General features: G+C 32.7%; 1 long non-coding RNA gene across 2 annotated transcripts in view; it reads right to left on the reverse strand.

Moving 5' to 3' along the window:
- Nucleotides 1–25,174, reverse strand: part of LOC106872418 (uncharacterized) — a 26,689-nt gene extending 1,515 nt beyond the window's left edge. Inside the window, exons 1-3 of one of the 2 annotated variants that reach the window (XR_001409769.3) lie at nucleotides 25,043–25,174; nucleotides 24,385–24,498; nucleotides 14,742–14,859 (exon numbers count right to left, since the gene is read on the reverse strand). This is a non-coding gene — a long non-coding RNA (uncharacterized LOC106872418). Of the gene's footprint in view, nucleotides 1–14,741; nucleotides 14,860–24,384; nucleotides 24,499–25,042 lie in introns of those variants that run through there. The other variant, XR_016243934.1, reaches the window with a different exon arrangement.
- Nucleotides 25,175–25,802: the final 628 nt, after the last annotated feature.

Raw genomic sequence — 25,802 nt, forward strand, 5'->3', positions numbered from 1 at the left:
TCTGACAGACATTGTAATTATCAATACGGAAGTTTAAAAAAGCAAAAATTCACATTAAGGAAATAATAATAATAATAATAATAATATATGCTACATGCTGCAATTTCTCTTAAATTCTCTGACTCGTCAAAAAATGTGCTCTAAATCAGATATCTTAATGGAGTTTCCTTCTAATACTGATTTATTCATTTAAAAATATATTAATGAATATGACGCTTAGTTGTAAATGGGAAGGAATGTCTGAATATGTTAATCTGGTTAATAATGTTTTTCAAGATGTTGCTTTATCTATCTCTATACTGACCTAATTAATACTTCTATGACCAAAGGCATTCTGTCTGTGATAATCTCCTGTTATGATCAAGATGTTGCATGTTTTGAATTAACTTATTTAAAGTATTCCGTTCTTAGAAACAAAGGAATCTAATCGACGTTTGAAATGAAATTTGGTTACCTTCTTTAAAAGATCGAGTGAACACCCCGGCGCAAGGATTTTGAGTAAGCTACGAAGATCGTTTTAAAACTGATTTTTGGTTCGAGAAAGCGAGGAAGAACCTACATCCAGTCCTGTAACCTTTACTCTCTTTCAATTTGGATGTAATACAAACGCAGCAAGAAATTTCAAGTATATCAATATAAAATGAACTCTGGAAAGAGCAGAAAAAGTATCAAAAATAAAGATGTATGTGTTTATTATTCGGCCGAATGAAGACGGCTAGCTGGCAGAAACGTTAGCACGCTGGGCTTATTGCTTAGCGGTATTTCGTATGTCACAGTGCTGTCACTCGGCACACTGCCTCGTGAAGAGGACCGCTGGCTCTCACCGTATGCTGCCATCTGTTGGCCAGCTACAGAACTAGACCGAGACTCTGTCGATACCACCTCGTATAGTATGTTCTATTGTATCATTTATTAAGTATTATGTAATAATATATAATCCTGAAATTGTAATAAAAAATACGGTAAAACACAGTGAGTTTGGGTACCGTACATGCTACAGCGCCAAACTGTTGATATAGCACAGAATAACACCGGATATAATAGATTGACATCAGAAACATTGAAAAGAAGAAATGCAATGATTTAAACCTTATATTATATTTAGATGGAATGATTCTACGTCTGATCGATATGTGGATAACAGATCATTACAGTCAATATAATTATAGAACTCATTGTTAAATAGCCCCTATTGTTACTGCTAATTCTAACCTACTGAAAGTCTTATGATTCCTGCAATTTGACTTCATTTCCAAGCTTCAATAATTATAAAGAGAGCTCATAATAAGGAAAACTCATTTCTTAAAGACTGAGAAACTGACATTTAACATTTTCGATGGAGATTTGTCACGCTAAAATCAGACGATCACAAACGCAAGTGAATAATATTAGTGAACAATGTGAGAGGCAGTGAATTGCTAGAAATGGTAAATATGTTTAACATGAAGACTTATTCATCCATATTCCGAGTTCGAGTCTCACCAGGACAGCCTTTACTTTTCCTGTGTCTTGTAGTCAATACAATAGCTACAAGGCTGATCGGCAGCTCAATATATTTATTATAACGCAAATAGCTCTTTTTTAAAATCGGAAACTAAATATTAAATATTACTCTTCATGATTGTAGATTAGAATGGAGCAACCACAAAATAACTAATTTCATTTAGATAGACTCATTCCAAGCTAAATACCGTTGAAACACTGAACTGTACTTTTAATACACGTCAAACTTACAAATGATATTCTTCTAGCCTGGAACCTTATTATTTTGGCTTGTTTAATCAGCACCAGTACATTTGCCAAATTCCTTCGTTCATTGGCGTACCATTCAAATGCGCTGTGTACGTGAATTCCCATGTTTAACTCTAATTTACACCAATACTTCATTAGATATCTTGAAAATCTCTACTGAGCGAGTTATAAGTATATGAAATTAAAGAAATCCTTTTAATTTATTTGGCTTGCGCATCCCAACAAGATTATGTTAAACTTTATCCTTCAATCTATTAATTCATATAATTAACGTATTAACATAATGGAATGAATTCCAGTAACATTTAGCCACTCCTACAGAAATCGGCTCTGTGTTTTGTGCGCGCGAGTCTTTGTGAAATCAATAATTATGTAAAATTCGTTGTGATAAATAATGTGATAGTTTATGGTCATTGATGTTGTTCTTATTAATGCTATTTTAAAATAAATATTCATTATTTGAAAGTGGCTTGTGCTCTTCATATTGTCATTTTCTGTTGCATTCTACTCAATTATGGCTTCTCTATGTCGGCCTTTACTTATAAACCCATTATCACTAATGAGAGGTTCGTTAATTACATTTCAGTTTTAATATTTCAATTCCAAACTTCACATAGATGCGATATACTCACAGTAAGTAAAAGCAAACCCGCACATTGATATACATATACAAACACGCTCGGTGTAGAGATAGGCTTTCTGTATAATTAATTTCACACCTTTGAACAGATATGCAAACATAGAAATGGACATTACTATATTAATGCACATCATTAATACTGCATCGATATATTATCAATATGAACCGGCGGAATATCAATATACGGACGTTAACCATTTATCCTCCGTCGGTTTCGCCGCTGAGTATTCAGGTAATCACATTCATGTGCGCATACCTGAGTATTCCACAGATATTAGACATTTCTCTCTTAAAAGAAATTCTCAAGTTCTCAGGTGGGACTAGCATAAAACTCTACAGATGTTCCATAGAAATTATAGCCAGCACTGATTTTTGCAACTACATCTCGTATACGAGACGTCCGATGTGAAGAAATAATGAAATCGAAAATGGAAAATGTAATAATAGCAAAAATCAGTGCTGGCTAAAATTGCTATAGAATATATATAGAAATAACCTTAACAATAATATAAAGAGCACTGCTACCGCAATAGAACGTGATACTGACTCATAAAAACATTTAATAAACTTTATGGTATATTATGGTTGCATAACGAAATACCACGTATCTACAAATCATTAAATAATAACATCAGTTGTTCAGCTAAAACCCGTAACCTGTTCTAGTAAGTCATCAACATTTGATATTCATTTACATTGATGATGGTCCGCTTACAGTAAGCACCACATAAATGCATGTGGGATAGTTTGTTAGCATTTAACAGCTACGTGCTTGGACTATGGATATGTTGTAGTAAAGCTACAAAGTACGACATTTCAAAAGCTAGACAGACGGTAATAGTAAGCTTAAGTAGACTGATGAGGGATCTCTCAGAGACCTGCCGGCATGACAAGAATCAGTCGGAGCTCAACATTTAATCCTGGATCCCACTGACTCACCTAACTCTGTCTCATAAATAATTCTATATTTGTAATTGACGGATACAGATACAATTTAAAATGCATTATCTTCAAACATAATCTGTCTACCCAACACATATATAAAGCAGAAAAAAGATACATGCTTTGTCAAAAAGACAAAGACATACTGGTAAATGATGATGGCATTGCAAACGCTACGACAATTCCGTTTCCAGTTCGGATTGATAGTTCATAGATTACGTATATATTCCATACCAACTCAATTATACATACATGTCGGACACACATACACTCATACGTACGAACATATTGAAACACGTGATTAAATATAATCGATTTTTGATCGTTTACTTGTTTCAGTCCAAAGACTGCGGTCATGCTGGAGCACCTCTTCGAAAGGTTTCCTCAGTCAGAGAAATCGATCCCTAGCACTTATTCTTTTTAAGCCTTGTAATTATTCTAGCGGACTATTTTGCCGTTAAATTATGGGGACGTAAAGACACAAACACCGGTTGACAAACACAGACACAAAGACACACACGCACGCACGCACGCACGCACGCATGCACACACACACGCACACACACAAACACACACACACACATATGTATAAACACATACACATATAGATAGAGGGATAGATACATCCATACAACTATCCATTTATACATACACTGATACATGGATAGCAATAGATATAGATATTATATGATATATATAATACATATGTGTGTGTATGCGTGTGTGTGTTTGTGTATACATACACATGCATGAACTTTGTATAAGAAACATTCTTTCGTATTTCATTGGTAACAAGACGGATTAAAACATTTAGCATCATACACCGTTATATTTATATATATATTTTATACATTCACATTCATTCACTCTATCCTTTATGGACCAGAAGACGCCATTAACCACACACAAACATGCTCACGCACACACATACACACACACACACACTCAGTGTCAGAAACGCTAACACATGTAAAGATACACACAAAAAACCAATATACGTTCGCCACACAAATATCCATACGGTGAAACGCTGGAATGGCTGGTCATTTCAAACTAAAGATGGTTCGTCTGATTTGATTCAATCCAAGGATTCAAATTACTGAAATTTAATAAAGTAATAAAAATAGGGACAAAAAGAAGCAAAAATATCCGGGCAAAGTGTACAATTTGCGATGAAATTTCATACAATTTGAAAATTGTGTAAATTTTTCATTTGTGTGTTTTTCTTCTAATTTTATATATTTTTAGGAAGGTTTTGATTTTAGATTTAGTTTGAAACTGATAGAATTTCATCTTACTCTTTGTGTGATTTGCAGCACACACACACACACACACACACACACACACACACACACACACACACACACGCGCACGCACACACACACACGCACGCACACACACACACACAACACAAAACACATATAATTCTCAAGATGATAGATGCATTCATAGAAATATAATTACATACATAGAGACATAGATACATGCATGCTTACATACATACATATATATATATATATATATAGTCACATACACACACACACACATATGTATATATACACACGCACATATATACATACATAAACACACACAGATATATTAATATAAGCTCATACACACGAACACACGCATGGATATAAACATATTCATACATATACATAGAATATACAAAGTTCACTCTGCCCTCTCTTTCCCTTACCCTCTCTCTCTCTCTATGAGTGCGTGCATGTGTGTGTGTGTGTGTGTGTATACACATATACATACACATAAGGGACCTTGTATTCTTTCCTACTCATGCGTTCGTAAAGCGAACAAAGAACAAACTCTTGCACCATCACACATGCATATCAAAACGAGTTTGTGCAAAACCATACATTGACAAATATACACATTCACGCAGACATTCTCTCTCTCTCACACATACACACATACACATGGATATTCGTAGATACATATGCGTGTTCAAATGCACATCTTTAAACGCATCTATCTGGACGTAACACAATACACAAATATGCCTACACATAAATTGTGAGTCATGTTGTGACAAATCCATCCATATATGTATGTATAGAAACATCCATACATATGTGCGCATGTGTGTGTGCATAGAGAGAGAGAGAGAGAAAGAGAGAGAGAAAGAGAGAGGGGAGAAGAGAGTTACTCATAAGTAGATATATACGTAGATTAAATCTCTAGAGATCCATACACATATACATATAGCGCTTTGTACACACACAGCGCTCATCAATAAAAGAGAAATTAAGTGACATGAGTTGATATAATAAACGGCCATGTGGTATGAAACAAGGCTGAGCAGCGATCGTGAGCCCCTTTATGCCATATGCAAGACATAAGAGATTCTTGTCTCTCCAACAACTGTCAAACTTGACAGCCAGTCATTATCGTTATTGTTAAATAGCAATCGAATAAGCAATGAAATTGTGGGAGGAATAGAAGCAGCGTGGAAATGGAGTTTCAGTTGTATTTTGTTTTGGGTTTTGTTTTTAATGTAATTTTAAAATATGACAAGATTTCTGGAACATGGTCAGCTGGAAGAAATGTTGAAGTGAGAAAGCAAAAGAATTTATCTTTCGCTTTTAAGAGTTCAAATTCTAGTTTTCAACTTAACGTGGTGTCGCTAACTAACAAATTGTGCAGAATAAAACATATACGTGGCATGTTTTGACAAGAGTTTAGCGAACCACCAGCCAAATATTTACAAATATCAAAGGATCGTAAATTTAATGCAATAAGTGCTGAGTAATACAAGGATTGTTACATGAGGGACATCATTAATTGACTTCTTTCCTCGCTTACAAGACACCGTTTACTTGAAAATAAATTCTAGATTCTGCATACAGCCTACGATCAAATATATACTCTGCAAATGACTGAAAAATCACTCAGCATCTTTTACACATCCTCTTTCAATGCACCTGTGACTGACTCTCCAAAATCTCATCAGGAATATTGTAGTTGTATGTATCCAATCTCACCCTCAACAGTTATGCCGTAGTGTTTCCTCGGTTCAAAAAGTAGTCTTGATCAAAATGTTCTGTGATGGAGGTGTTATGTAATATTCGTGTAAACGAGAGACATCACGCTAAGGAGAGTGGATCTCCTCAATCTACATCTTTAGCAGTATCCACAATAGTGGCGCTTTCTGTTGCATCATCCCACTGTTTAACATGTGCTGTTATGGATATTAGAATAAATAGAAGAAAAGCCAAGACTTTGCCTTTTATCCTTTCGGGGTCGATAAATCGACTGGCCCCCTCTCCCAAAATTTCGAGCCTTGTGCACAGAGTAGAAAGAATATTTCTTCTATTTAAAGTCTATATTCCAAACCAATTCTTGTAACATTTCAGGTGGTAAGCTGGCAAAATTTTTATAATGTTGGGCAAAATGGTTGGCGGCCTTTCGTCTGTCTTTACCTTCCGGGTTCTAATTCTACCGACATCGATTTTACCTTTCATTCCACTCGGGGTCAAGTTAAGCAGTGGGGTCGATGAAACAAATTTTTCTTACATCTCTTGTCTTTTATTCCAAGTTCATTCACGACACGCTGAATGACATTTCCTTTCTTGTCTTCGTTTTCTTCCTCACATTCTTTAAATTATTCCTTTAAATTCTTTCAGCTTTCTTTCATACATTTTTATTTTACTCCTTCACTTCTTTCTTCTATTTTCACCTTCTTTGGTATTTTAATTGTGTTCTTCATATTAATCCTTCCTCGCCACTTCTCTAAAATACCTTCACCAATAAAATTCATTTCTACGCTTACAATTAGTTTTTCACCAGATTCACGTTCTTATTTTTCTACCACAGTCTCTCTTTCCCTCTTCACACACACTCTCTCTCTCCCTCTCTGCCCTCACTCGCATTTCCTTTTCATTCGTTACAGTATTTCTTTCACTCTCTTTTTCTTAAATTGTTCCTTATCCACTCCCTCCCTCTATTTATTCTCATTATATTTTCCTTTATCGCACGTCTCTTTTATTCTATTTACCATCTCCGTTATTCTCTCTCTATTTACAATTTCTTTCTCCATCTTCCAGTTTCTTCCTCACGTACTTTCTGTCACAGTTTATTTGATGATAATGTTGCAATCAGTTCAGTGTATCGATCAATAAGTATTGAAATTCTGCTCCCAGGAATGAACAAAGACAAGAGGTAATACAGTACACCATCATCACTCACTGAACTTCTGCACATCACTAGCCTTTTACACCTACACACACTCTTCCATACTATCAAAAACAATGATGATGATGACTGTCATCATCATCATCATCATTATCATCTATCTTGTTCTTCTTCTTCTTCTTCTTCTTCTTCTTCTTCTTCTTCTTCTTCTTCTTCTTCTTCTTCTTCTTCTTCTTCTTCTTCTTCTTCTTCTTCTTCTTCTTCCTTTCCAGTTTGCTGACCCAATCCAGAAAACATTATTATTATTATTATTATTATTATTATTATTATTATTATAATCATCATCATTATTACGCACCTAAAAGTACACGGCCTCTTATATAGTTGGTAAAATAGAAGGGCTGCGATGAGTTAAAAGTCGATCTTCTCTCCTTCAGTTTCGTATTTTATATGCAAAACTATATATGTATGCATACATACTTATGCACATACTAATGTATCTCTACATGTATGTAAGTATGTATGTATATACATTTATACATACATATTCATTCATACATACATACATACATACACACATATATATATATGTATATATATATATGTATATATATATATATGCGTACACACGTATACATAGCTATGTGTGTCTGCGTGCTTCTTTATTTGTGTCTATGTTTATACACGTTTTGTATTTATGAATGTAAGTACATGCAAATAGAGATCTCTCTGAAAATCCGGAATTTGGTTAGCATCAATTAAGACATCTTAAACTTGTTCTTTGAACATGTAATATTTGTAAGAAGCACTTAAAAGAGTACGAGCATGCTATCAGGAAGCAGTTCACTCCATAGACTCAATAAATCTTTGTGAAGTTTACATAGGCGAACTCTGTTGAAGATGATTTACTGAGCTTGACGATCTTTGAAAATAACCTTAATGCATAATGTTATATTTCCTCCTCATCCCCACCACCACAAACACCACCACCGCCATCCTTGTTCACCCCCGCTTATCTCCTACTTGTACTATTATTATTATTATTATTATTATTATTATTATTATTATTATTAATTATTATTATTATTATTATTATTATTATTATTATTATTATTATAATAATTATTATTATTATTAATTATTATTATTATTATTATTATTATTATTAATTATTATTATTATTATTATTATTATTATTATTATTATTATTATTATTGTTATTATTCAGACAGATTTCTACTGCATCATCTACTACGACTCCGTATTGCTGGGGTGTGTGCAGCATTGTATGTTCTTTTTTGTTGTTGGATGTATCCAAACTCTTTCTGGTATTCTATTGCGTCAGTTTTTTTTTTGTTATGGGGGGTCTGTATTTGTTTTTGTATTGTGTGTGTAATGCAAGTTGTTTTCTTCTGTCAGGTATATGGCCTGTTGGTCGTTGTATATTTTATTGGATATTCATTATTATTATTATTATTATAATTATTGTTATTAAAATTATTAAAATTATTATTATTATTATTATTATTATTATTATTATTATTAATATTATTATTATTATTATTATTGTTATTATCATTATCTTTCCACAGCTTCTAACGCTAGAGATGTACTAGGGTGCCCGCTGCTCACTACCAGTGAACTAAGGTAACACCGCTTATTTTTCGAGCACCATCCGGAGTTTTCTTCAGAAACAGGAGACAGTCCAAGAGAAAAAAGAAGACGGAAGAAAACAATTGCCAACAATCCATATATATATATATATATATATATATATATATATATATATATATATATATATATATATATATATATATATATATATATATATATATATATATATATATATATATATATATATATATAGATAGATAGATAGATAGATAGATAGATAGATTGAATGAAGAATTTCTATACTGTCGTCTATTATCACGTGTAAACGTATGAAAATGCAAGCACGCATGATACATGCATAGATATATACATACGCGCATATAGTCCAAGCAGTAAATGCATATGTGCATATATCAAATATATGTATTCAAGAATAAATTGCCAAACAGGATATTGCAAAAATGTAAAAGAAATAATAGGATGGCATATTCTCTGACAGCATGTCTGGGACTGTTGCACTAATATATTACAAAGGCATTAGGATAATTGCAAGGATTGTAATGGCTGCACATGTGAAACCTAGCAGTATCTTCTCTGAAGACTAGAAGTACGATGTGCAGCTACATATATAAATACATACATACGCATTCACATAGATACACACACACACGCACACACATGCAGTCACACTGATACGTACATATATATATATATATATATACATATATGTATATATATATATATATATATATATATATATATATATATAGATAGATAGATAGATAGATAGATATATAGACAGACAGACACACACACGTGCGTTTGTGTTACTTGGGAATAGGGAGATTATGCGTATGCATGGCACTTCTTACACGTCAGTACATTGTTCAGACTTACGCACCCAATGAAAGGCACAATATGTATGTGTATGCGACTTCATATGTCATTTATGTATATATACATATTACATATATATATATATATATATATATATATATATATATATATGTATGTATGTATGTATGTATGTGTGTGTGTTTATCTAGCTACACTTATATCCTGTTATGTATGTATGAATGTATGTATGTATGTATGTATGTATCTATCTATCTATCTCTATATATATACATATATATATATATATATATATATATATATATATATATATATATATATATATATATATATATATATATATATATATATATATTTTTGTCTCCCTGTCTGTCCATCTATATCTCTCTGCAAACGATTAGTCATGGAAAGGGATTGGAATGGCAAGATTTAATGATACATGTAATCTTGTTATACGCACCGCTATCGGAGTGAGAATTTTCTTATTAGCTTTATAACCTGCTGTTGCCATGGGATGCTAGCTAAAATACATTTCAACCAGAACTTGCCTCAGTAATATAGCAATTAAGAATTATTATTCCATCACTCATCACCACTGCAGAATGAAAAAAAAAAGAACAATAATAATAATAACCACCACCATGTTTCACAAGATATGCAATTATTTCTTACATATATTCTTAGTATTTTCTGTTTCTATATATTCTAAACTACCATTTTTGATATATGAATTGCCTGCTTCAATAAAATGACTAATTATTATCGTTATTTCGCAGTCAAGTTTCCGGTCACTATTCTTGCTACAGGTCTTTATACAGAAATTAACCACACAAATTAGTCGTAGAGAACTCAAGAACAATAACCTCCAAATATCTGGCAGATTCTACACAGAATTCCTAGAGAACCGAAATATTACATCGGATAAAATAGACTTGTTCACACCTCAAACATCAGTCAGTGTGAACGGGGTGTGATTCATACCTCATACCAAATAATAATGTTAGCTTTCCGATTGCTCACAGCGTGCTCCATTCCAGTAAAGAAAATGGACCATTGCATGTTAAATGGTTTTTACCGAGAAATATTGCACTGCCGTTAATGAAATGTAAATTTATTAATCTTCACTGTGGCTATAACTATCTAAAACTTATTCTTCAGCATGCTATCCTGAGATTTACAGGTAAACTATGTGGCATATATATTTTGACTGCTATTGTACAATTGCATTGAGCAGGTAGTTTAACGATATATACGATTCTACTATGGCTTTGCTTTTACGTAATATACTATGTTAGCTTCCACTGTTAGATGCCGTGTCGGCAGGACCTTATCAAGTTTCTGTAATAATTACGTCTGCATTATTGGTAATAATAGTGGTTTTCTTTGCTTCTATTTCTTTCTATTATCCTTAAGAGATTCTACATCTATTTGCTGCACACATTCATGCAACATCATGCAAAACATTGCAGAATAAAATATCAGAAAACCGGAGACAAGCGTCTAATGTTTAACCGGGCTGAAACAAAACTGATGTTTTGAATGTGGCATTCTGTCTGTTAGGATCAAATAAAGCTTGTCATATAATTAGAATCTGACTGAAGAGGTGGAGTTTCATGATAGCAACTGAAATTACTGTCATGTATGCCACTCAACACTGCTAAAACATTTCCACTATCGCCACAGCTACCTGAGACTGCTGGAGAGAGAAATAAGATAACACAAACAACATCACTGATGAAATATCTTTGGGGATGAGTGAGCAATAGAGGAGAAGGTAGTCAATATTTGCAGTGGCATGCACATGAGTAACGCTCCAGGGAAAAGACAATATACTTTCGTATTCCATGATACAGGATTTGAGATTGTCAACATGTATTATAATAACAATTTATACATTAAAACAGAGTCAATCTTGTATATTTACTCCATAAAATGTGAAGAAAAACACTAAATGCAATATTCAATTGCTAAATCATTTTCTTTGTTGGTATTGTGCATGTTTGTATATTTAGGAAATATGAAACAATTGGATTTCTTCCATGAAAGCAAAGTAGTATGTGTTAGCTATACGCAATGGTTAAACATTTTAGAATCATACATTACTTTAATCACAATGTTATAAAAGTAATTGCACTACGGGGAGTGATATCATATATAAAACCACATTTAATATATTAGCGGTCTTTCTATTTATTGTAACCACTCCCCCAGATAGAAAAGTCAAGCTTAAACTCTTCTAATTTTGAATAGAAAATGGAGATGGCCGTAAATGAAAACTACGATCATCAGTTCGTTTCGCAAGAATTTATGTTAATTCTCTCACAGAGTTGTCATGTCATATATTGAAAACAATTTCAAATATTTTAATTGAAATTCTTCAAAATAAATAAAACCCTTAAGTAAACGTCAGAAAGATGAAGAACAACCGTTTTTGAAACGAATACGATATCTAAGCAGTGTTAAGAGTTCAAACAAAGTTGGTCTTTTACCATAAACTTATTATTGATTAGCAAAGTCAGAAGTAAAGTCGGCACAGATTTGGCAAATCTACGGTCACAAGCCTTCCCGCTATGCCCATCTCTTTGTATATACTAGTGACAAATTTGTACACTTCATGCTTCATTTTTAAAGAAAGTATGTTGTGTTTTACGAGTTTTTAGATGTTAGTATTAACAGTTCTTGTTACCGTTATGTAAAATACACAAGAGGAGTCCCATTTCACGACAAGTCCGTGGCTACTGATTGACCCTGGCTTCATATTGATGGGGTAAATCTTTGAGCAAATCCATTACAGAAAGGAGCGCCATCTTGTATTTTATTGTTTCCCAATTTGTCTGGAGATACATAAAACAGTGAATATGTTATAGACGGGTGTGACTTTAATTTGAGGATATCTGGCTGCTACATTACGTAGAATTAGCCCTGCAGCTGCTTTTGCTGTTTATCGATACCAAGAAATGAATAGATCTCATCTTCTCCAGTTATCGATGGTCTCACATCCGCTCCTCTTCTCCTCAAACTCCACTTCCAACTCCCTCTCTTCCTCCCTTCCTCCTCCTCAACCCCTCTTCCTCCTCTTCAACCCATTCTCTTCCCCCTCCACTTCCTCCTTCTTCTTCTCAACCCCTCTTCCTCCTCCTCAACGCATTCTCTTCCCTCTGCTGCTCCTCTTGCTCTTCCTGCTCCTCCTACTCCAGCTCCTGCTACTCTTTGTAGCATAATCGTGTATGTAGCGCCGATGCTAAGCGGTGTTTATCAATTATCATATACCGTCGCGGAACTACTTCAATAAAATTGTAAATATGGTAATTATAGGGATTAAGCGAATTCATCATGCTAGTAATGAGGTGAATTACTGCTTCGTCAATATTCTGATACTCCTGTGATTTGGAGAATATCAGCAGTAAAACACAGAACATTAACTGAACAAACTTCATATCTTAAATTAGTAAACGTTGAGCTTTTTACCTTTAGGTAAATCAGTCATTTTGCGAAACAAAACTGGGGAAGGAGATAAAAAATGAAATAATTTATTTGAACAAACCTGAAGCGGAATATCTTAAAATGGCGCTGAAGTTAACAATTCCGAGAATTATTGACTGAAAGAAATCTGGGCATTAAATTCTTAAGTGCATTTAACGATACACATTGTTACTGATCTTGAGGATTGAATTCCTTGAAGCAACGGTGAAGTTTCTGTCACTTTGCCCATAAACAGCTGAAGTATATTGTGTAATTTAGTATCATTTTCTCTCTTAAATTCAACAATGAGCAATATAACAAGTTAACATAAAATGCTGATAGCAAATTTCACGCTGAAGTAAGGATTAATTTAATGAATTTAGCCAACAGACATTTTAAATAGTTGATAGCTTAATATTACAATAAGATTCTTTTCTCAAGGCATCGCATAATTGTCCAGAATGTTCTGATTTGTAACTGTGAGTTCAGAGGAGTGGATTGCCCATATCAACATGTGTTCTAAACTTTGGAATTAATGAAGATAAGTAACACAAGAGAGTAATTACTCTATTTGATCTTGCCAAAGGATTTACGTAAAAACAAACATCTCCCAGGAAACCGGCATCTATGTAAAATATTGTGGTATCATAATTCTTTCATTTGGTAATTAGCTAAGATTAAGATTAGAAAGTTCATCAATTAGCATAAAGATATGCGTTGTTCAGCTAGACAATAAGAAGCGCCTAATCCATATTAAATGATTTAAGTGCAGGTTTATTCAGGATCAAATCAGCTATATTATTTATCATCTGCGGCCAGGAAAATACTTCAATGAAAGCCATAAATAAGATAATTATAAGCTGCACCACTGCAATATCACCATTAGCCATATGAAATTTATTGATTGTCGAACAAACCTAAAGATAATTAGTAGCCATCCTTACGATAAATAACGTGGATGCTATAGGGCGGCTCTATCACGGGAACTGTGAACGACATAAATAAATTAAAGGCAAGCACCTGCTTCCTTGAAACAACGTGCTTCTTCATCAAATTTACATTAAATGAATAAAATCTTGAGAAACTAGCAAGTATGAAAGCTCCTTTCTGAGAATAAGAGAATATTCAATTTGTATAATATAAAGTTGGCCAAATTCCCACAGAATATAATATTTAGAATAATGTTTAGAATAAGAAAAACAAAAATTACTAGAAAACTGTTTCCACTATGCTTTAGAATATTGCATAATCATTCTTTACCACAAGAATTATACATTTTTATTGAGGTAAATGGTGATGTTCCTAACAATGGTTCCATTAACACGAAAAGAATTCTAGATAAATACAATATGGCTGCCCGTATTCGTGTTCTACTTCTGACAGGTAAAACTCTTCCTTCGCCAATTTTACTGGATGCACGTGATCAAAGATGCACAAAGGCACTACTGAAAGAAAATAAACTTTAAAATTAATCCAAATATCATTTGGCTGTTACAGTGTTACAGAAAGATATATATATATATATATATATATATATATATATATATATATATATATATATATATATATATATATATATATAGAGAGAGAGAGAGAGAGAGAGAGAGAGACAGAGAGAAGGAGAAAGAGAGAGACCCTTTCTGCTACTAGGAAAGAAACATCCAATGATAATGCAATAATACGTTGCTAACAGCGTGTATATATTGCCTTAAAAAAGCTTCTGAAAAATGTCAAGTTTACTAAAGGACACGAACAACCATCTTCTATAAACATGTGGGCAGACTTTGATTAATTTCTAGCCAGATGGTTTTTTTAACACGATATTTACACACTATTAATTGTAGCCATATCTATTTCGAGCTCCATTGTTGAAAGAAAGGCAACAAATAAATTATTCCACTACTCCCGTTCGAAATTTCTTAATTCGTACGATGCGAGAAGGTTATTTTCTTCTAGGAACGTGATCAGCATTTTTCTGACAATGCGTTCGATTGTCTTGCAAACTTGTGAGGTCAGAGAGACGGGCCTGTAGTTTTTATCATCTGCTCTACTCCCTCCTTTATGGACAGGGCATATTACACCTTCTGTTAGCATGTTGGGAAGTTTACCATATGCAAGGACACTCTGAAAGAGTATCTGCATTGGCTTTGCAAGAGCCTTTTTACATGTCTTTAGGAGAACAGCCAGGAGTCCATCTGGGCCTGTTGCTGAGTTTGATCTCATCTCATCAATGACCGATATTATATGTTCCTCTCTTATATTGATATAATCGATGGTTGTCTCTTTTCCGAATAGATTCGTTACATTGAAAAACTCCTCAGATTTGTTTATTTGCATTTTCCAGTGGAGAACTGAAAACACTTCGGAATTGTTTCTTTAGTGCTTCACTTATCTTCCCCGGATCTGCAGTTAGTGAGCCGTTTTTACCAAATAGTAACCCTGTCTTAGAGCGTATTGAGGCAGACTCCTTTGCCAACGTGTAGAAGGCTATAGGATTTCTTTTTATATTTTAGACTGCTCAAGTTTCTCTTTCTTCTGTTTCATGGAAGATTTTGAGTTTATTTTCTATCTCGAAAGTTCCTCTGTCAGATGGGATTTCACACTGTCATTGAGCCGTTTATTTAAACGATTCGAGATCTTTATTCTCCACCGCATGAGTAGCCTCTTGTCTCGAGGAATGATGTTTTTGTGTCTATTGGCTCTCTTCTCTGGGACATGTTTAATGCATGTGTGTTCTAAAATGATCGTGGTCTACGTATCCTATACGTAAGACGTTCATATAAAGCAAAAATGAATAATAGACACAACATATAATAATGTTGCATATTAAACATTGCCTAGACGAAAAAAAGAAATTAGTATAGTGAGACCTCAGGTAATAAATGGCACCGCTTCTTTCTATCATAGATGTAACTTGTTGTCAGTAACAATATTTGTGGAAGGCAAGATATGAAAAATTGTACGCTTATGCAAGGTTTGCTTTGAAGATTTTCATCAGGTGTAGTTATTCAAAATCATTGTTGTAATGAATTTTAAGATTGTCTCCCTAATAATTAATTTAAGGAATGCGTAAACATCATGGATACTGCTTTCTCTACTGGCACGAAGATTTTTAAGTGTCCTGAATTCTAGAGAGGAATTACATACAGCGACAAATAAACTGTTTTCATGGTGCATCAAAAGGTTGTAAAAATAATAGGTTTTCGTCTCTGCAGCAAGCTATGGGATTTATTAATAGAAAAATACTAGAATATTACTGAACAGTTACTGTTTTCTGCTAATTCAGAAAGAGAATTTTACGGGATAAATATTAAATTGGCGTGATGACAAGAAGTTATCGTTTTTCATTAACACCTCCAGTCAATATCAGTGAAATGTTGGAAATGATACGTTGATAGAACCGGGAATATAGCTGTAAAGAAAGGGTGTAAAGTGATTAGCAAGCGGTTAAATGAAGATATCAGTCGAAGGTGATTAATTTTGTTTTATTCTAAAGATAATGATCGAAAATTTCCGAAGAACAACTGCAGGGCTGCCTTTCATAAAGCAATACCTAAATTTTGATTGTATGAATAATATAGAAGAGTACAGTAAAATTTGCCGATAGAATTATATATCGGCTGTTTGGTTCGAAACTAACACAAATACATATTGGCTCGGATTGAAGACCGTGTTTATTCTCATCATGAGGATGTTGCGTAATAAACCATCAGCCGATTAAAATTGAGTCACAAACGCATGATACGCAGTTTTAGTAATGTCTTCATATGCGGCTAATAAATGTCTTCACTTCTTCAGATTCCGATTGGATGGAAAATCCTCTCTTCATATTGTGCACTTCAGAGATAAAATTTCCTCCCGATTGTAAATTGTGTCATTTGTAACGATTTAGTTCGTTCCAATGGTACTAGGGTATTTGTCAATTAACCTACCCCAAGAATCTCAAGAGGACTAGAGTATTTGATGGTGGAAATGTTGATAATGTATCGATCAAAATAAGGACACTTGGTTGAATATATATGTATACATATATATAGTACACACACACATATATATATGTATATATATTAATATCGCCTCTCAGATATTTAGACAAAATTCTATTTCTGTGAGTAAACTAACGTACAACCTTGTACTTTAATTTCTGATTAATCGAACACAACTATTAAAAGGCCATACTGTAGCCATGAACTCGGAATTTTACTGAAACCCATCCAGAGTTCTCTCATCAGAAAGAAGAGAATTCATTTAGTCAGTAATATTGTTTTTCCCTTAAGGCGGAAAGCTGGCAGAAACGTTTACACCCCGAGCAAAATGCTAAGCGGCATTTCGTGTCTTTACGTTATGAGTTCAAATTCCACTGAAGTCGACTTTGCCTTTCATAATTTCTGGGTCGATAAATTAAGTACCAGTTGCGTACTGGGGTCGATAAATTAAGTACCAGTTGCGTACTGGGGTTGATAAATTAAGTACCACTTGCGTACTGCAATCAATCTAATCGACTGGCCCCCGCCCTAAAAATTTCGGGCCTTGTGCCCAGAGTAGAAAAGAATTTTGTTTTTTCCCTTCACTGCTTACGCACGAGAATTTTTAAACGTAACATCCACTAAATATTAACACTGCTTCCGTTAGCAATACATCTGTGATTGCTGTATTGTAAACGAATGTGCTTACATTTGTAGCTTTAATATTTTCAATAGATCTGCTATTTTCTATGTGGGTCACTATTTTTAACCATAGTCTTATACTTATGTCTATTTTCATATTGATATGTTGTTACATTATCGTCTTAGAATATTCTTGCTGCAAAGCCATATCTAACGGAGTGTTACTGTCATGAGAGCATTTTACAGTGTGATTTATGATACATGTGCAATGTGTATGTCGGTATACATGTGAACAACTTGCACATCTACATTTTATTTCGTTTTATATTTTATCAATGATAAATACGTATATTAAGCAGCATGTATTCTGTGATCTACTAAAATGTCCTTCCTACTTTCAAAACCACTCATAAATAAATCGCAAGAATTACACAATTATGTATATATCTTAGAAATGTGTACGAGTAATGCAAAGTAACAAATAGAATTGCTGACTCTAAGACTGTACCAAATAACATTGAACAAAACTACTGCTGAGGGAGAAAGTTATACATAATAAATAAAAATGGGATTCAGAATGTTTCTCTGGTGTCCATCTAAGTTTATTTTATTACATTTATGCAAGTTACAGTTTTATTTCTCCAAAATGACACAACATTATATTGCTGAATAGCATCAAAATGAATCTTGATAAAAAAAGTTACATATTTGATTATTCTATCTATTTTCGCTTATATATGTTAACATCTGAACGTGAAAACCGTCAAATATATTATAATGGCATCAACAGAAGCCACCAAGTTAATGGTAATATGGACCATTTAAGGCAAGCTACAATTGTCAGTATTGTTTCCAATGTATAAATATGAAGTCATTATTTTTATCTAATCTACCAAAGACTGATAAAATAGAAAACGTCATAGAAAGCACCAGGAGTGAAATATTTACTACCACATAGAAATAGGCATAGCTGTGTGCTTTAAGAAGTTCTTCTGTCGGAAACATATTTTAGGCGCAGCTTGATTCTACCCTAAGGTAATTGATCAAGTGTCTTCTACCATGTCCTCAGCTTGATCTAGTGCCTTGAGATTGTAGTTTTGTGGATGAAAATTGTTCTAAAGACTGTCGTGTATATATATATATATATATATATATATATATATATATATATATATATATATATATATATATATATATATATATATATATATCTGTCTGTCTGTCAGTATGTATGTATGTATACACACACACACACACATACACATACACATACAAACACACACACACTCCCTTATATATTCATATATATGTATATACATACATATATACTTTATTAAAAGCATATTATTCTTCCTCTGATATTCGAGTACTATTTTTTCCACCTTCTTTCGCATTTATGTTCTTACTCTGCTATATATATACATATATACATGCGTACTATTTTTCCTTTTTTCTTCCTATTGTAACAGTACACTCATTTTCCTTATACTTCTAATTGTTTGGGTCTGTCTATGCTATTGATGAGATTTTGCTAACACCATTTTCCACCATTCTATCGTTGTATAAAGTTCTGTTAGCCGTGATTGGTTCGGCTAGAATACGGAGGATACTGTACGAACCCCAAGGATATCGACTCTGATGTCAAAATCACGTGACTTGTGTAAATAGTCTTCCCTCCTTCACTGCTTTCTTTCTTTCTTTCTTCCTTCTTTTTTCTTTCTTTCTTTCTCCCTTTTTTCTTTTCTTTTTTCGCTATTGTTTATCCTTTCAGCAACCTACTTGCAGTCATTCTCCTATTTTACTTCTTTTCCCTCTTTCCTCTGGTGAAGAGCGAGAATCCGAAACGAGAAGACTCTTTTCCGATTTTAATCACTGAACTAATACAACTTTCGTTAATATTTACCCTCCCCCATTGTTCTCTTTCTCTTTGTGTCTGTCTCCTCCTTAATACATACATATATGTATGCAAACACACACACGCACGCACAAAGTCATGAACACATACACACACATTTACTCTCGTAACTGACATCGGGTATCGTATCATGTAATATAACATTTACGCGAATATATTTCAATGTCTGCATAGGCATTCATATTTTATATAAATATGTGTGTGCATGTGTGTGTGCGTCTATGTAATAATGTACATATAGATATACGTACATATGTACAAAGACATTTGTACATATTTCTATATAGAGATATAAATACAGTCACTGTGCTGGTATATGTATGTTTTTATATTAAATAATGTAACATCCAATGGTTGTTACGAGAACATTTACAACAAGATTTTCGAATTACTCACTATTAGGAAACGCTGCCAATCTATCAAACTACGTGAAGAGTTTAATCAAATATCTTCTCTCATGAATAACCATAGAGAACGTAAGTGGCAAAATATAAAAATACGGAATTCTTCATATTTTATTGCAACTAATCTTGAAATAAAGAAATGAGAATCGGCTCGATATATTACATGACAATAGTACCATTGTCAGGTGAGTCTAACATTTATCTTCTGAAGAAAATAAATATTAATGTATGAAGTTGGTAAAATTATTTTATCCAAAACTTTCGACTAAATCTAGAAAATTCTAAGCATTTCAGGAATAAAAATAAATGGGAAGAAAATAGGAAAAAGATTTTTAAAATATCGAAATTGACCAGACTATATTATGTGTCATTATGAAAGCCTACTCTGCATTGAAAAGAAAGTATGCAGAAAATAATTTCCTTTCAAAGAAGAAATACATTCTTCGCAACAAACAACATTTTCCAGTCAATGAAGTTATCTATCTATATACCTACCTGTCTGTCTATCTATCTATCTATCTATCTATCTATCTATCTATCTATCTATCTATCTATCTATCTATCTATCTATCTATCTATCTATCTGTCTGTCTATCTATCTATCTATCTATCTATATATATATATATATATATATATATATATATATATATATATATATATATATATATATATATATATATGTATGTATGTATGTATATATTCACACACGCACACACACAAACACACACACACATTCAAAATAAAGGTGAGGAGAGAAACGAGAGAATTCAAAAGCATTTGTTGTTCGAACATTAAGTGGCTCCTACTTTTAGGGGATTATTTTATGACAAATTCAATATTCTTGAGCTGCACATAAACAGGAAAATACCAAGAGTATGCTTGGATGTTTTTGATATAATTTTTGCACCAGTGATCTATATTCAGATTTAATCGCACCAGTTTGAGCATTTAGTTATAGACTATAAGTGTAGCAGAAAGTTTCTCGACAAGTTATCATGTCCATTGTTGATGAAATGTTCTATGGCCAAGCACAGATGGAGAAATGTATTAAAGCAATCTTGACAAATAGCGATGTAGGCTTCTAAGAAAATTTGGCTTCAGCTTAATATGCTGGTGACTTTTGACTCACACATGAATCAGTTTATTTGATATAATAGCGTCAACCTTTAAGGAATATCAAATTACGTTTACTTATGCTATTTTTTGTGCAAGCTGTGGACAACATCGTCGTTAGCTGAATGCTTTCAGCGTTCGCTCACTGCAATTCTGAAAGTAAGGGCAATAAAAGAGCGCATGTAGTTCCATGCAAACTATTTCCTTCTCGTGAAACACTTCTTTTAACAACCTCTTTTATTTGCTATGTTTCACATCGGTAACCTATATATATTCTTGAAATAAACAAAGGAAGATGTTCAATATGTTATTGGTTCGCCCAAAACATAGGAATTGTATGGTAGGCTTAACTCTAGAGATATAAACAATGCTGTAGACCTACTCAATTAACGTAAACTGTACTGGATAATATTTATAATCCATATGTATCTCACAAGGATTGTTCAGAGATGGCCTCTGTTGCTGGGGTGAAATACATTGGTCTGATACCTGTTTGAGTTCAATAATTGTCGAACCAAGAATGCAAAATTTCTTCTTAATAAACTTTAAATATACATTGAAATATATATGTGTCAATATAATTACAATAGTTAGCAACATGTTCCAGTATTTTACCGCAATATTACAGTATTTCATAGGACAGCGAGCTGGCAGAATCATTAGCACGCCGGCCAAAATACTAAGAGTCTGTTCTTATGTTGAGCGTTCAAAATCCGCGGTGGTTGACTTTACATTTCATCCTTTTGGGGTCGATAAAAATAAGTCGATGAAAATAAGTAACATAGTATTGCTGTTATTAGCTTGCATATAATAATAGTAGTTGGAAGAGGAGGAGGAGTAGTAGTAGTAGTAGTAGTAGTAGTAGTGTTAGTGGTACTAGTAGTTGTAGTAGTATTATTATTAGTAGTAGTGTTGTTAGCACCTAGAAAGGCTCTGTAGCATATTGTAACAATACTGGTTTCAAATTTGGGCACAAGGCCAGCAATTTTGGGGGAGGTGTTAAGTCGATTACATCGACTTCAGTGCTCGACTGGTACTTATTTCATCGACTAAGAAATGACGAAAGGTAACGTCGACCTTGAAGAAATTTGAGCAGAGGACGTAAAGACAACGAAATACCGCTAAACATTTTTGCGGAGTATTAACAATTCCGCCACATATGATACTTGTGCTTTTAAATGCTACTTGGTAACGGCGTGGTCTTGAGTTATTCATACTTTATATTTCTGTGCTTTCAATGTTCTCTTGTGCTTATAATATGCTGACGATGACGGTTTTACTATAGAATAAAAGTTGTGTAACATCAACTTGAATACCACGTAATATGTTTCTCTGTGTCTCATCAGTATTGCTTCATTTGTTACTAATAGAACTCCTGTTTTGTTTTGCTATTGAAATTCCGTTGTCGTATAAATTATTTCACACTTCACAGTTGGCAAGTGAAAGATGTCCTCGTGTCTTTACTGTGCAATTGTGGCTACTGTTGCAGAACTTATTTCCAGTTTTTCACAAAGATATTCAAAATAGACCAATTGATTGTGCTGTCTTAGTTTCATTGACCTGCAGTCGCTTTTCAACATTTAATGAACAGTGTATCAAAGAAAAGCTATTGTATGAAATTTTGAAACAATAATTTTTGGTCAGTGAAATCGTATTAGTAAAAATAATTCAACGTGAATATTCTGAGCAAATTTTGAATAAAAATAATGCAGATATAAAGTTCAACAAAGATTTCGTGTACTTTGTTTGGAATAATTATCATTAAAAATGTCAAATGTTATTTCAGATGACTTATACGTATGATTGTTTTATGTTTGAAAAGACTCGGTCCATAGAGATAAGCGCTGCAGTAGTTCACCTAAACCTGTATATTTCTTAATGGTTTTGTTATACAAGAAGATGCTGTTATTATGCTTAGTGGTTTTCTGTTGTCTTATCTAATTTCAGATATGAATTACTTCATTGTTATTTAGTTTGTTTATATTCATGCTCTTCTTGATGTTATCGAAAAATATAACAAAATATTATGTTTTGTGCACAAATAATTATCACATACAAATCTTGTACATTGATAATATTTTTGTATAGATCTTTGGAATTTATACATACGTAAATACACATACAGAGACACGCATGTAAAGGTATATATATATATATATATATATATATATATATATATATATATATATATATATATATATATATATATATATACATATGTATATATATGTATGTATCTATATATAATATATATATATATGTAAATATATATTTATCTAAATATATATATTCATATCTATATATGTATATATATATATATATATATATATATATATATATATATATATATATATATATATATATATATATATATGTATATATATATGTATCTATATATATATTTAAATATAAATGTATATATATATATATATATATATATATGCGAATATATATATATATATATATATATATATATATATATATATATATATATATATACATGCACACACACACATATTATCTATATACATATCGGAATAACAAGAGAAAGGGAGGGAAGAGAAAGACCCAAACAAAAGTTTTAAATATTTGAATATCATCTTGTCAGAGACACGCATAATTTCTATAAATATCGATACGAGAACAATTCTACCTGGCAGCAATATTTAGGTTTGCATTGTAATGCGGTAAAGAGTAATCAATATGAAGTATGATGCTTTGATATATTTACACCTTATATGCATGCATTAGCATTTACTGCAGCGGAATACAGGAGGAAACGCTAGACAAGTAAGTGGAATATGGCAGAATAACCAAATAATATTTTGAGAAAGTACTAACAAAAGTAATTATCAAGGGAAATGTAAAGATGAATGCAATTTTCAAAATGCCATCGTTCAAATGAAAGATAAAACAAAAGTTTCTCTTACCAATAAATAGATATTCTTCAAATCATTTATTTGATCTTTTCTAATGCTATCATGCTTCGTAAATATAGAACAAACGCGAAATTAGCTTCACTTATCCGCAGACACAATTACAACCTAAAATATATATGTAAAAAAAAAAGGAAAAACAGTAATGCTAACATGCCACAGTTTCTATATAGTTTTAGTTCTGCTAAATTTCAATCTTTGACTGATAAATAGACATATTCTCGGAGCCATTATTCCGCTTTCTCTTTGTCAATCCTACAAACTTATCAAAATTGAAATTACGCAAATTGGCGTTGTAGGAGAACTAAATAATTTTATTTGAAATATCGAAGTTGAAGGTAATTTGTGAATTGTTTAAAAGTTATCTGTCTCTGAGTTTCACAAGCGTATAATGAAACGTTAAGCTGCAGCGGAAATTACTAAACACAAACAATACAAAATAAACTTTAAAATCATTTCTTCCTTTAGAATTCGTTTATTTAATAGAATTATACATTTTGTCACAAAAATTCTCTTAGCACACTCTAGGAAATGGTCTTGGGAACTATATGCATGGTATTTTAATAAGTTATGCATTTAAAAGCATAATTGCATGTGCGTTGAAGAAAACCATTGACGTATACTAAATAAAAGCAGTAAAATGAGCACAAACCTTTGAAAATGTATTACTCTGCACAGAAGCAGGGCAAAACCGAATGTGTTTTTTTCTTTCATCGAATACTCTTCACCGAAATATAGATTCTATATATCTTGCCGAAGATGTGGTTGACTCGTTCATCTACCTTGGCAGCACTCTCGCTAGAGATGGATTCCTTGATTCTGAAATAAACCTGAGAATTGAAAAAGCCAGCAAAGCATTTGGAAGGCTTGAAAACCACTAAATCACTAAACGGATTAACTATCTTAAATATATATCTAACATCTATTCTTAAGAATTTATACAGCTTCGTTGTCAATGAAATCTGTTGATATTTGTTTAGATGGTGGCAGATTACCAAAAAGAATCGGCTATACCATCCTTGCGGTATTTAACTACAGAATTTTATATTGCGAATAGGAATGATCACCGGGGTTGACTTGACTGTCCTTTCCTCCAAAGTCGATAAAATAATTAACAATAACCTAATAGTTTTAATGTAATCGAAAATAAAATGAAATCTATGGCCTTTTGCCAACGTTAAAAAACGTAAATTTTTTTATTATTGTTTGATTTTATTTTTGTTTCTTATTTTAATATTTCTGTTCTTTTGATTTTGTTTGAAGCGAATTGAAAACTGTTGTGAAAGAATTATCAAACAACATGAATAGCGGAAAAGGAAATATAAATATGATAGAAAATGTAATAATTGCCCCAAACAAGATCATGACAACTCAACGGTCTGAAAATTTAAAAGATAATTGGCAACTACCCA

Source organism: Octopus bimaculoides, chromosome 13 (genome assembly GCF_046866305.1).
Source record: "Octopus bimaculoides isolate indiv1 chromosome 13, ASM4686630v1, whole genome shotgun sequence".
NCBI lineage: Eukaryota > Metazoa > Mollusca > Cephalopoda > Octopoda > Octopodidae > Octopus > Octopus bimaculoides.